Source organism: Mastacembelus armatus, chromosome 1 (assembly GCF_900324485.2).
Source record: "Mastacembelus armatus chromosome 1, fMasArm1.2, whole genome shotgun sequence".
Classification (NCBI taxonomy): Eukaryota; Metazoa; Chordata; class Actinopteri; order Synbranchiformes; family Mastacembelidae; genus Mastacembelus; species Mastacembelus armatus.
Genome location: NC_046633.1, coordinates 24836369 through 24850628, shown reverse-complemented (window position 1 = coordinate 24850628; position 14260 = coordinate 24836369).

Sequence of the window (14260 nt, the reverse complement as noted above, 5' to 3'; positions counted from 1 at the left end):
ATGGATTTGTAGTAAGACTGGTGCTGCCTTAGCAGGAAGTGTCTGGACTGTTCTGTCTTCACCAACCTGTCACAGGGCTTGATCTGTTGTGTCCTGTCTGATTCCTTTTCTGATCATCAGCTTTACATCCATTTATGACCTCTCCAGGTTATCTGTCTAATCCCTCTAAGTAGCCTGGTTTCCCACTGCGTCAGTGGGATTAAAAATAGCTAGCTCATGCCTACAGCAGACTAAGGTGCAGATCTATTTCAGTTTACGTCTGTCCAGTGTAATACCGTTAGATCACCCTGCCATTGTTCAGTAGTCAATGAAGTGTTGTTTATGGGATAGTAGTATAGTAGATAGTAACTTTGGTCGATAAACATATGATAAGGAAAGGGCATAAACAATGAACTTTGACCTGATGGTGACACTAAATGAAAAGTCAGCGATCGACAATGTGGTTTTAAGAGATTTCATAGCAGCCCATCTAAAAATTGTTGAGACATTTCAAACAAAACCACAAATATGAAATGTGCAGCCAAACCCCCAGCTAACTCCAGTAAGATATACCTCAAGATATGACATACACCCTGGACTGATTCACTCACTGTCAGACCTCGGGCAATTTAGAGGCCGAATGACTGAAATTGCCATCACTACAGCCAAAGTGCTAGTGTGACTAAAAACACATTAAAAAGCTGAAATTTTGTACAGACTAGGAAGATGTTCTCAAAAGTGGTTTTGTACACTCGAGCTGTAGCCCTCTCTTTGCAGATGCTGTAGACAGGTTAAAACCAATGACTGCACAGTTTGGCAGATAGATTGTATGTTCACTGACTACAGGCTGTAATCTGAATATCTGCCAGAATGAGTCACTTTAGACTATTAACCAAGACTGTTGTGTTTTTCTGAACATGTACTGTCCATTCCCTTATTGGAGAAAAGCTAAAAAAGTAGAGCTGTGGAGACACACATGGTAATCAATCAAAGATTCTGGTTGATTTACAATAAAATGAGGGAGACACTGAGACAATTATACATTTGAACTAAACCTGAAAGTTAAAATGTAATTCTGTGACTTAATGGTGACTTTTTTTTCTCATCAGAGAACTAGAACGTTTGTTGTTTAGATAAGTTTAGATTATGCATCTACATTATGTTGATGTTTACTTTATTCCAGTATGTCTCACTACATTCCGCAAGGTAAACAGGAAGATAACACTGGATAATAATCATTTTTATTATTATTAGTGTGGATAGTTCACACTATTGTTATCCTGTGTCTTTATTATTAGTGTGAATGCTGATTCAGCATTCACACATTCACACACCGCCAAGCTTATCTTTAAGCAGCTTTGGTGATCCTGGAAGGTGCATGTACTTGACGCGCCTTACGCATTAAAAAGATGATATCCACACAGATATTTAGATGCTCAATAATATGTTCATTTATTTACCTTGTGAAAATAGCGTGTAGTGAAACGAAGCACTCAAAAACTGTGAACACCTTCCCTTCAAGAACACACCAAGTGAGGGAAGGTTCCTACCATTATACAAATTTTCCACAGTGACACCTAGTGGTGGTTTAAAATATCACTTCTACATGGCTGTTACATCCTGTGTCTTTATTGTTGGGATTGCTGTGCAAACAGCAAGCCCAAGATATGTTCTTCGTCTTTTCTCTTTATTAATTTATTGTTATCCTAATCTTTATTATTATGAGTGTGAATGCTGCTTCAGCCTCTGTTAGTGAAAGAATTATTTAATAGGTCTTATAGTTTTTCTGTAATCCTCCATTTTGTGAGGTGAAGTTTTCTCAGCTTCTATTCTGCATGTGTAAAGTGCTGTGTTACTGTCACTCCCCCTCCCACTCTGGGCTCAGGTCACCATAGCAACAGCTCACAAAGCAATAGCAGGACAACAGCTGCCTGTGGTTGGCAATTAGACTGACTGGCTGCCTAATGTCCACTGCTGTTACACGTGGGGACCATTCTAAGTGTCAGCCATGTTGTTTTCTCCAAGGCGGATGTGACAACACTTTCACAATAAAAGTCTGCAGTTATTTACATGAAGTGATGGCACCTTTCTGAAGTATAAAAAAATAAACTTCAGCTTTTAATTGAAGGTCATGTGGGTGTACCACAGCATGCTGCACTTTCAAGATAAAACCCTTTGTTCTGGATTCTTACAAAATAAAAGCCAAGAAATAATCAAATGAGCTTGAAATGGACTTTGGCTATTGGCATACAGCTTTAGACACTGACTTAGGATGTTTTCAACATCAGCCATGGTGTCTATGCCCAGGAGGCCATGCCTAGCCTTTCACAATAAAAGTCTAGTTATTTGTAAGAAGTTATTATACCTTTGTAAAGTAATTGTCTTCTTTCAAAATAAAGTTAAGATTGTAATCTAAGATCATGTGAGGCTCCTGCAGCACACTGTCCTTTCAAAATAAAAGCTTTTTTCCAAAATAAAACCCAACAGTAACGTGAGCTTAAAATGGACATTGGCTACTGGCATACAGATTCAGGCACCAGCTGAGACCATTTATAATGTCAGCCACAATAAAAGTCTACAGTAGGACATAGACTGCACTGGTCTAAAGTATAATAAATATTCAAAATTAAATTTCAGATCTTAACTAAGATCACGTGAGTCTCCTGCAGAACGATGCCTTTTCAAAATAAAAGCCTTTTTATGACATGTTTCTAAACTACACTATACAGTCTTTCTACAATTTTGCATTTTTGTTGTTTCATTCTTGTTTTTCTTTCAACTCATATATAATTCCTTCATTTTGTCCATCCTTCTCTATCCTACTAGTTTCCTTCACGACACTGTCTTCTTTCATATTAGTTTAACACTTCTCTCTTTAGCAATTGAAAGCCAATTTATTTCTACTTCATCATATCATTCTCTTTCCACCCTTTTCAGCAATGTTGAATAGTTTTTTAGGTAACCAAGTTGAGCTTCCAACTCCAGTTTACATTTCAGCTTCCAGAATTCTTCAGCATTGCATTTCAGCCTTCAGCTTATTCAGCAATGCATTGCAGCCATTTTCAGCATTGTTGGGCAGTTTCACTCAGCTGTCAGCATTCACACGCATCTTCCGCAGGAAATGCAATTTTCTAGTTATTTTTGTATTGTTATTATTATGGCTATAATGATGACTGTTTTGACGGGCGTAACACATGCTAACATGCATACTTTTTTCTACAGTGTATATATTTCTAGAACAGCCAGTGAACAACAAGCTGTTTTTGTTGTGGTTAATTTATACAACCTTGTGATATGATTTTACTGTTTTTTTGTGAGAAAAATGAATGATGCAGGAACTTAAGTTAGCATCAATCAGACACTAACTAACGTCAATTTGTAGTGTCAGCAGTGACCTGTACAGTGTTTTTAGCTCCTTCTCACCATGTCCCAGGTCACATGGGGTCAGCAGGTCTCTAATCCCTGAGGCTGGTACAGGACACGTAGTCCCAGTTTTTTTCATGGCGTCTCTTAATTGTGCTAATTGGATTGCACTGTTTTTTTCCCCACTACTGACACATGAAAAAACTTTCATGAATGAATAAGTGGTGTTGAGACTGCAGGGATTGTACAAGAAAAATAAAAGGAATACACAGTATATAGTGGAGTTATTGTGTGCTCTAACAATTTTTTGGTTCATTTACTGCACCACTATATCTGTTTAGACTAGCTGTCTTATTTCACTATTCAGGCAAACACAATGGCTCAAATATATGAGCTTTCAGGCTGGATACAGTTTTTTACCAGAGGTGCATGGAAATGGAGAATTTTGTACAAACAGAAATGACAAGGAGCACTATGGATTTCACAAAAATGTCAGCAGTGTGGATTTTGTTTTGTAAAATTGACAAAAAGATGTCCTTTAAAATGTAATCCTGTTCTTAAAGTACCATCTGTTATTGTTTAGACTAACTAACAAGTGCAGTAAAAAGACTGTATTATAATAGTTAAAGTCAAGGAAATGTCAGAGATTAGGTTATGTTCAGTACAAAATCAAAGGCAATCTGCACCATTTCATTGGAAGTGTCAGATGGTAAAACGTAATTTGTAAATGCCATCATCTGTGTTTAAGTAACCTTTGAGGATTTCTTCATTAAACTGCAGAAACTAGGCATTTCACGCTGGCTCCATCAGTGATTCGTTAACTATCTATCTAGCTATCTTTTCATGGGAAAAGATGTAAAGATCATTTAGCAGTCTCTTCCTAAGTCATCATTTCTGTAATTAATATTTATATGACCATGATCAGATCTTCGCTGAGCATCTGGTCTAAATGGAGCAGTCTGATCTAAAGCAGGTTTTTATCTGTGGATCCAGCCGTGTGAACTGCAGCTATGCTGTCCCAGGTCTCTACAGACTTTGTTGTACCTGGCCTTCAGATCAAATTATCTTTTTCAATTTCCCTCTGGAGGTCTGACATGTCTCTAATATCCGTTCAACATATGGTGGCTCTTCTTAATTGGAATAGCAGATCCTTTCCACTTGGTGTCTCTATTGCCCCAAAGTGAAAACAAGCCTCTTTTTTTTTTAACCCATGTCATACTTAATTAGTGGAAGCCTTTTAGGTTACAGTGCATCAGGGTGATATTATCTTTCTGGATGCAGTCTGTGATGGTTAAAGTTACTGTTTTGTCTTTTTGTACTGGGTGTCGGACAATCAGTTTCAGCTTTCCGTCATGCTACAGGGCTGGTGTGAGATTTAGTAATTCCACAGCCTTGGACAAGTCAGTTAATGTATGCAATAGAGCCAAATTAAGAACTGCTTCAAACCTGTACCTGCAAAGCTTGGTACTCGAACTAATCTGTTCCCTGAAGTTATTTATAGATTTAATCTGGACCTGTTCCATACCTATAACATAAGTGAAACACAAAGGCTCCCACTATAAAACTCTTCCAGTTCTATTTAGGCAGGGTTTGCATGATTTTTAGTCTGTTAATCATGTTAATCTAGCTGTTTGGAATTAACGTCTCTCTTGTGCTCAGCTCCCTTTAGTTGTTGATTTAAATACGTCCAATTCTCTGGTGATCATCTGTCCACATATTTGTCCTGTTGGTCTCAGTCAACTGCATTCACACTTCAGCACTAATGATGAATTGTCCTAAACACGGCCGCTCCTTGTATCTGTGAAGCCACAGACAATGGGCCCCAATGCGCGCACACAGAGTCACAGCATTGATTGTTTATGTTTGGGTTTGTTCTTCAAACATGATGCTAAATTATCACTACAAACATCTGAGTGACCACATTATGTTATAGGTCATGCTGGAAGGCTTGGCCTATGAAAATGTGCTGAAAACATTTATGAATGTTGCTCCAAATAACAATCAGGAAGATTATTTGATACAAGTGGAGTAACAGGGGAGTTTTTGTGATTTTTGATATTTGTAGCGACAAGCTAATTAGATTCTTACAAAAACTGCACAAATATAATGGAATAATGCAGAAAATGTCTACACCAGCACATGCATTGAAATCTGGCACATCGGTCTGTATTGGTCAGTAGATGAATACTGTATCTGTTGTCCACAGCTGCTTTTCTGCTTGAAAAGCTTTGTGTTCTGTCTATTAATCTATTGGTCTATTGGGGGCAGTGATGGCCTAATGGATAGAGTCAGACTTGCAACCCGAAAATTGCGGATTCGAGTCTCAGGACCAGCAGGAATTGTCGGTGGGGCGGAGTGAATAGCCTTCAAGCCCACCTTCAATACCACGATGAGGTGAGACCCTTGAGCAAGGCACCGAACCCCCAACTGCTCCCTGGGTGCCGCAGCAATGGCCATCCACTGCTCCAGGTGTGTGTTCACGGTGTGTGTGTTCACTGCTGTGTGTGCACTTTGGGTGGTAATGCAATTTCCCCATTGTGGGACTAATAAGGGTAATAACTTAAAATCCTGCAAACATCTGAAGAAGCAGGACACACTTTGAATCTGCAGCCTCTGATAAGAGAAATGCTGAATTACAGTTTCATTACATATAGCTGCCCACAGTGTTTACCATTGTTAAGTCAGTTCTAAATGAGTGAAGGCACAATAACCGCACACCTCTACACATACCAGCCCAGTTAGTAAAAACTTGGTTGGGAGATGTTGGATTACCAGAGCCATTAATACTGTGACCTCCTTTCCAAAGTTTTTCAGTGGATGCATATTTTATTCTTGCCTTAAAGTACAGACATTACTGCATCACATTTTGTGATAAGATGTGACGGAGACAGAATAAGCTCTGGATTGATGCAATCATATAAACAGCTTTGTAAGACTATTCAGTTTATTTCTAAAGCCATTAATTATTGGTTTAAAATCAACATGTACATTCATGCTGCTATGCCTTATGTATTCTCACCTCATGCTTCTGTGTCTAAGCTGTGCACTATGTTCAGTCACTGCCCACCAGATTGAAGGTTTCGAGGGTAAGTGAATCACTTCCTATTGCAAGCGTGTCGTGCTGTATAGTTCATCTACAGATTAGCCACAGACTAGCTATAGTCTAACACACCTAGAAACTAACTAAACTCTCTAAACAATTCGTTAACTGCTACATTCAGGTACTAGTCAAGTACCTTTCTATTTTGACCGGTATTTATTGCTATTTCCTGACTTAGCGCTCGTTAGCCTACCAGTTAGCTTAGCTAGCTAGTAACTTGGCCTCTCTCTCTCTTTCTTGCTCGGTGTGCCACATGTTTAGTTATTCCTCTGCCTCCTTTAGTGATAATGATACCTGTAATAAGTGTAAGGTTCTGTTAGCCTTGGAGGCGAGGATCACTGATTTGGAAGCGCGGCTCCTCACCTTCGAACAAAAGCCAGCTAGCCTAGCCCCGTTAGCTGGTGTGGAGCCACCGAGCTCAGGGTCTGTTAGCGGTCCAAGGGCAGCTCCGGAGCAACCCGGAGAATTAGCCTGGGTGATGGTCCGACGGAAACGTACTCCTAAGCAGAAGCCCACGGCTCATCACCTGCCTGTTCACATTTCTAATAGATTTTCCCCGCTCAGCGACACACCCGCTGAGAAACCGACTCTGATAATTGGCGATTCCATAGTCAGGAACGTGAAGCTAGAGACACCAGCGACCATAGTCAAATGTTTCCTGGGGCCAGAGCGGGTGACATCGAGTCAAATCTGAAGCTGCTGGCTAAGGCTAATCGTAAATATGGGAAAATTGTTATTCACGTCGGCAGCAATGACACCCGATTACGCCAATCGGAGGTCACTAAAATTAATGCTGAGTCGGTGTGTAACTTTGCTAAATTAATGTCGGACTCCGTAGTTTTCTCTGGACCCCTCCCCAATCTGACCAGCGATGACATGTTTAGCCGCATGTCGTCGTTCCGTCGCTGGCTGTCTAGGTGGTGTCCAGCAAACGATGTGGGCTTCATAGACAATTGGGCCACTTTTTGGGGAAAACCCGGTCTGGTAGCGAGAGATGGCATCCATCCCACTTTGAATGGTGCAGCTCTCATCTCTAGGAATTTGGCCGAGTTTCTTAGCCGACCTAAAGCCTGACAATCCAGGGTGGGGACCGGGATGCAGAGACTCAGTCTAAAACGCCTCTCTGCAGTTTCCTTAGAGCCGCCGCCCCCCTCAAACCACATAGAGACTGTGTCTGCCCCTCGAACATATAAATCAAATAAATCAGAAGTTAACAGAAGAGGAGTTATTCATAAAAACTTAATAAAAATTAAGACCACTCCTCTTATTGAACAGAAACACAGAACTGTCAAATGTGGATTATTAGGACCGAGCACCAACCGAAGGTCCAGGCTCAGGGACGATTATAACTGCTCAATAGGCACGGGACGAATGGGGGGGGGTCGAGGTAAGTGATTCACTTAACCCGCCATAACGTGGCAATGCACGAGACCTTTCCGAAAATGTATATCAGAGGCTTCAAAAGTTATCCAAATTTCCTAATTCATTTTTACGGTTTTCCCTTGGCGGGCGTGGCAAGTTGACGTATGTTTTTGGCACCTTCGAGGTGTGATGGATCGCACACGCATTGTCGGATTGGAATCTGACCAATTGATTGATTGTAGACCCCGGGGCCTGAATCCAGGTGATTGAACAAAATCACAGTAGGCGCAATAGCGCCTCCTGTATAACGTTTTGAAAATTTGAATTGAGAGCCAAACATTTAGTTTGTCACAGGTCTACCAAATTTGGCACATAAATCCTTTAGGGCGTGCTGATCAAAAAAGCCAATCACACCCATGCTCTTTTTTCAATGCTGTTACCTTGAATATGACAGAAAGCCACCATTGTTTTCTTATGGAGAGCTGTACTGAGGGATGAAAATGCATGGAGAGCCAAAATTTAGTTTGTCAGAAATGTACCAAACTTGTCTTAAAAAATCCTTTATGATGTGATGATCAAAAAAGCCAATCAGAGCTATGCTCTATTTTCCACGCTGTTGCCGTGGCGATGATCGAGAGTCACCATTGTTTTCCTATGGAAAGCTGTACTGAGGGATGAAATTGCATGATGAGCCAAAATTTAGTTTGTCAGAACTGTACCAAACTTGGCTTAAACATCCATTAGGGCATCCTGATCCAAAAAGCCAATCAGACCCATACTCTATTTTCCACGCTGTTTCTGTAGCGATGACTGAGATCCACCATTTTTTTCTAATGTGAATTTTAAACTTAAAGGTACATTGGCTGAATAAATGTCTGCTGCTGCTGCTGCCATCCTGCATTTATGTGTGTCTGTATGTGTGGCTGTATGTGCCTGTATCACTGTGGCCGCAGAAATGTGCCCTCTGCAGCAGTTAACAAAATCCCACACCTCACCTTTCCGGGTGCAAATTCTCCTCTCACTTAAAAGGCTCCCAGTGAGGTGACTGGAACCACACTTTGACCTTGGTATTGAATAAATCCTTTGGTTTTATGATTTACATTTACATATTCGTATCTTAAAGCAGGCATCACGAAGGCTGGAAAGGAAGTGGTGTTCCACAAATTAGAGGAATTTTATCTAGCCTGGAAAAACAGTCTATTAACATATAAAAACGCTCTCCGTAAAGCCAGAACTGCATACTATTCATCACTAATAGAGGAAAATAAGAACAATCCCAGGTTTCTTTTCAGCACTGTAGCCAGGCTGACAAAAAGTCACAGCTCTGTTGAGCCCAGTGTTCCCTTAGCTCTCAGCAGTGATGAATTTATGAGTTTCTTCACAAATAAAATCAAAACTATTAGAGATAAAATTCATCAGATGCTTCCTATACCTGCAATAAATGAATCTACTGCAGTAGCTCTTGAATCATCTGTAAGACCTCAGTTATGTTTAGACTGCTTCTCTCCCATAGATCTCTCTGAATTTACAGTATTGTTCAAAATAATAGCAGTACAATGTGACTAACCAGAATAATCCAGGTTTTTAGTATATTTTTTATTGCTAGGTGCAGTAGATTCTCAGAAAACAAACAAGACCCAGCATTCATAATATGCACGCTATTAAGGCTGCGCAATTGGGCAATTAGTTGAAAGGGGTGTGTTCAAAAAAATAGCAGTGTCTGCCGTTGACTGTACAAACTCAGAACTATTTTGTACAAACGTTTTTGTTTCTAGGATTTAGCAATCCTGTGAATCACTAAACTAATATTTAGTTGTATGACCACAGTTTTTTGTAACTGCTTCACATCTGTGTGGCATGGAGTCAACCAACTTGTGGCACCTTTCAGCTGTTATTCCACTCCATGTTTCTTTAACAACATTCCACAATTCATTTACATTTCTTGGTTTGCTTCAGAAACAGCATTTTTGATATCACCCCACTAGTTCTCGATTGGATTAAGGTCTGGGGAATGGGCTGGCCACTCCATAACATTAATTTTGTTGGTTTGGAACCAAGACTTTCCTCGTTTACTAGTGTGTTTGGGGTCATTGTGTTGTTGAAACAACCATTTCAAGGGCATGTCCTCTTCAGCATAAGGCAACATGACCTCTTCAAGTATTCTGACATATGCAAACTGATCCATGAACCCTGGTATGCGATAAATAGGCCCAACACCATAGTAGGAGAAACATGCCCATATCATGATGCTTGCACCACCATGCTTCACTGTCTTCGCTGTGTTCGATCCATTTTGATGGTTGTCTTCCGTTTTTTCCCACATCTCTCTGGTTTTGCCCTCCATTTTAAGACATTGGAGATCATTTTAGCTGAACAACCTATAATTTTTTATAGGTTGTTTAATATCCAACCTACCATTTATTTCTAAAATCCTAGAAAAAACTGTTGCTAAGCAGCTATCAGATCACTTACACAGGAATGAACTATTTCAAGATTTTCATTCAGGATTTAGAGCACATGATAGTACAGAAACAGCACTGTTAAAAGTCACCAACAATCTTCTCTTAGCCTCAGATAATGGACTTGTTTCTATACTTGTCCTCCTAGACCTTAGTGCTGCATTCGACACTATTGACCAGAACATATTATTACAGAAAGTGGAGCATGTGACTGGTATCAGAGGAACAGTGTTAAAATGGTTCCAATCCTATTTATCGGACAGATTCCAGTTTGTTCATGTCCATGATGAACCTTCCACACACACAAAAGTTAGTTATGGAGTTCCACAAGGCTCTGTGCTAGGACCGATTCATCCTGTACATGCTTCGTTTAGGCAATGTCATTAGGAAGCACTCTATTAATTACCAGAAATGAAACCTGTTAACACAAATCAGTTAACCAGACTTAAATCGTGTCTAATTAACATAAAGGCCTGGATGACCAGTAACTTTCTACTTTTAAATTCAAAGAAAACAAAAGTTACTTGGGTAGTATTTGGGCCTAAAACCTCAGAAGTAGCTTTTCTAAAATTATAGCTACTTTAGATGGCATAGCCCTGGCCTCCAGCACTACTGTAAAAAACCTTGGAGTTATTTTTGACCAGGACATGTCCTTTAACTCACACATAAAACAAATTTCTAGAACTGCATTCTTTCACCTGCGCAACATTTCCAAAATTAGGAACATCCTGTCTCAAAATGATGCAGAAAAACTAGTCCATGCGTTTGTTTCCTCAAGGCTAGATTACTGTAACTCATTACTATCTGGATGTCCTAATATCTTAATAAAAAGCCTCCAATTAATCCAGAATGCCGCAGCCAGAGTCCTGACAGGAACTAGCAAGAGAGATCATATTTCTCCTATATTGGCTTCTCTTCATTGGCTCCCTGTAAAATATAGAATAGAATTTAAAATCCTTCTTCTCACATACAAATCCCTTCATAATCAAGCTCCTTCATACCTTAAAGACCTCATAGTACCATATTATCCCAATAGACCACTTCGCTCTCAGAGTGCAGGCCTACTTGTGGTTCCCAGAGTTCTCAAAAGCAGAATGGGAGGCAGAGCCTTTAGCTATCAAGCTCCTCTCCTGTGGAACCAGCTCCCAGTCTGGGTTCAGGAGGCAGACACTGTACTTTTAAGGCTAGACTTAAAACCTTCCTCTTTGAGAAAGCGTATAGTTATGTCTGACTTCAGGCAACCCTGAACCATCCCTTAGTTATGCTGCTATAGGCCTAGACTGCCCGAGGACCATCGGTGCACTCAGCTCCCCTACCCTACCCCTCCCCTCCCTTCCCTTCCCCTCTCTTCTCTCCTCCCCCCTCACATGTATATTCCACCATTGAATGTCACTAACCTTGTGCTCTCTCTCCCCCCTAGTTTGTGCTCTCTCCCTCTCTCTCTGTTCTCTCTGTACCTTCTGCAGGTGTCCCTGGTCCTTGAGCTGTATATCACTGATGTGCAGTTACTGGCCCCACCAACCTGCAGTGTCTATTTGTTGTTTATTGTTACTGTTCTTTTCTCTCTGCTCTATCCACTCACCCCAACCGGTCGAGGCAGATGGCCGCCCAAACTGAGCCCGGTTCTGCTGGAGGTTTTTTCTTCCGTTTGTAAAGTGCCTTGAGATGATTTGTATTGTGATTTGGCGCTATACAAATAAAATTGAATTGAATCGAATTGAATTAAACTGCTGAGCGTGATGTCCTGACACCACCTACAGTACAAGTGTGGGTCTATGTCTGTATATATTATAATATATGTTTAATTTATTTTCCAGCGGAAATTATTTTTTTATCTGTACAGTCAACAAGGCCAGAAACTCACTTAAGTGATTAAGCTGCAAATTCATTATCTCTCCCTCTTAAACTCTTTCCTGTCTTCTCTCCATCTTTGTTCAGTTTGTGTTCATTCTCACGACTACTTATTGTTTGGAGTTTTATTGAGACAATTTTCTTTTTGCAGACAGGGCTTTTAGCACAGCTGTAGTCTGTGACTCACTTCTACACAAACAGGGCAAGGAACAAGGAAAAGAGCTGAGAGGAGGCGTTGGGACCTTAAGCAATTGTGGGGCAGAGAAAGTAGATTTGCAGGACAAGGAAAGTAAAGAAAATGAATGAAAGAAGAAGACAATAGGAGAGGATGAGGAGGATAACAGGGAAATATAAGTGCAGCGTTTGGGGATCAAATATTTGGAGATGTGTAAGTTTCTCTAAATACTTTATTTACAGTAGGAAGGCAGGTAGTATCAGTTATAATACAACAACATAAAGTATTGACCCTTTTAACAGACTTTGCCCTGTGTGATGCTGAATTAGAGTTCAGCATCACACAGGACAGATAATAACAAGTAGGTCAGTGATTGTCAACCTGCTTGTCGAAACTGAGACGTTTAATTAGAATCAAATCTAATTTGGCTTGTTTTATTTGTAGTTTTCCTAGTAACAAAACAAAGAGTTTGACAACCAGTGAATTAATCAATATAGTCATATAGTCGTAATAATATGAATTTTCAATAATGTAAAAATTCAAAGGTAACAGCATCTGAAATGTTAATATTTTCTGAGCTAGTTTCTGGTTCTTATGTTTTGGCTTTTTTTAACTGACTGTTAATCAGAGGTACTTTGAAGAAGGTACTTTGGGCTCTGTGAAGGACTGATTAGCATTTTTTTCCCCTTTTTGCAATATTTTATAAACCAAACTATTAACTGATTAAATAAGACAACGGACTGACAGAGGAACCGGCGAAGAAAATAATTGATGAATGATGAATTCCAATATGATCCAATACAAAACAACACAAGACATGACCTCAAACTCAATGTCTCTGACCTTCTGTCTGCATGTTACAGTTTGTGTCCATGTAGATGACTCTGACTCTTTACACACACACACACACACACACACACAAGGAACACAATTGAATGCAGGCACTTGCAGTCTATGAAGAGATGTGAGCTGACATGGCTTACCAGGACGGGAAATGGGATGGTGCAACAGCAGGCATATTCCAAATCCCAGCCCTGCCAAGCACTTGGCTGCATAGAGCTGACCCCATGTGACCTCCTTCAGGGCATCCATTGAAAAAGGGTGACATCATTTTGAAAGCTTTTGCACAGAGCACACTTTGCTTTTACAGTTGTGCTTATATGAGCTTAAGGCTGCCGCCTTTTTCCTTTCTGTACATCTCACAGCTCCAAATGAACAAAAAAAAGATGTAAAATTCATGTACCTTAATTCATATTTTATTATTAATAAGAAAAGCAGTGCAGCCTAAATGTGCTAGAGAAGTCAGACAGGCTGGTAAGTGGGTCACTCCCCATAATATAATTGCTCACCTGCTGGTGCCAGTGCACATTTATGCTTGTAACAAATTTCCACTGATGACCACTTTGGTAAGATAAGGTCTTGGTTGTGTCTGCTCAGAGAGACAGCAGGGGAACATTAAGGCCATGATGCTAAAAGCCAGTGTTTTTCCTCCCTCTGCACTGATCCAACACCCTCTGTCCAACGTTTTCTTTTACCTCACTTTATTTTTTGTGATAATGTTTAAAAGTAGAGTAGCATCAAAACAAACACGCTGCCCGATTGAATGGACAGAGTGAGACTTGAATGTTTCATCAGAGTCAGTGATTACCACGTCTTAGTGGTGGTTTCTGTTGAGTATTGATCAGGGTGTGCATCCCTCTCATGGACAGACTCACTGTGAGTAGAACATTTCACTTGTATGAACATTTCACTTGCACAAGACTCCTGGTTTCAGTTAATCTGTCAACAGCCTACAAGACCTTTCTGAAATCACCACAGCGGGAATTTGTTTCAATGCCAGCGTTCATTCATTAACATTTGCGTCAGGGCTGCGAGTAACTGGAGTGTGAAGAGCCGTGAAATGTTATGTGGCAGTGAATTTCATGTGTGACAGGTGTGAATGTTGTATAATGCATAATGCTTGATGCCGTT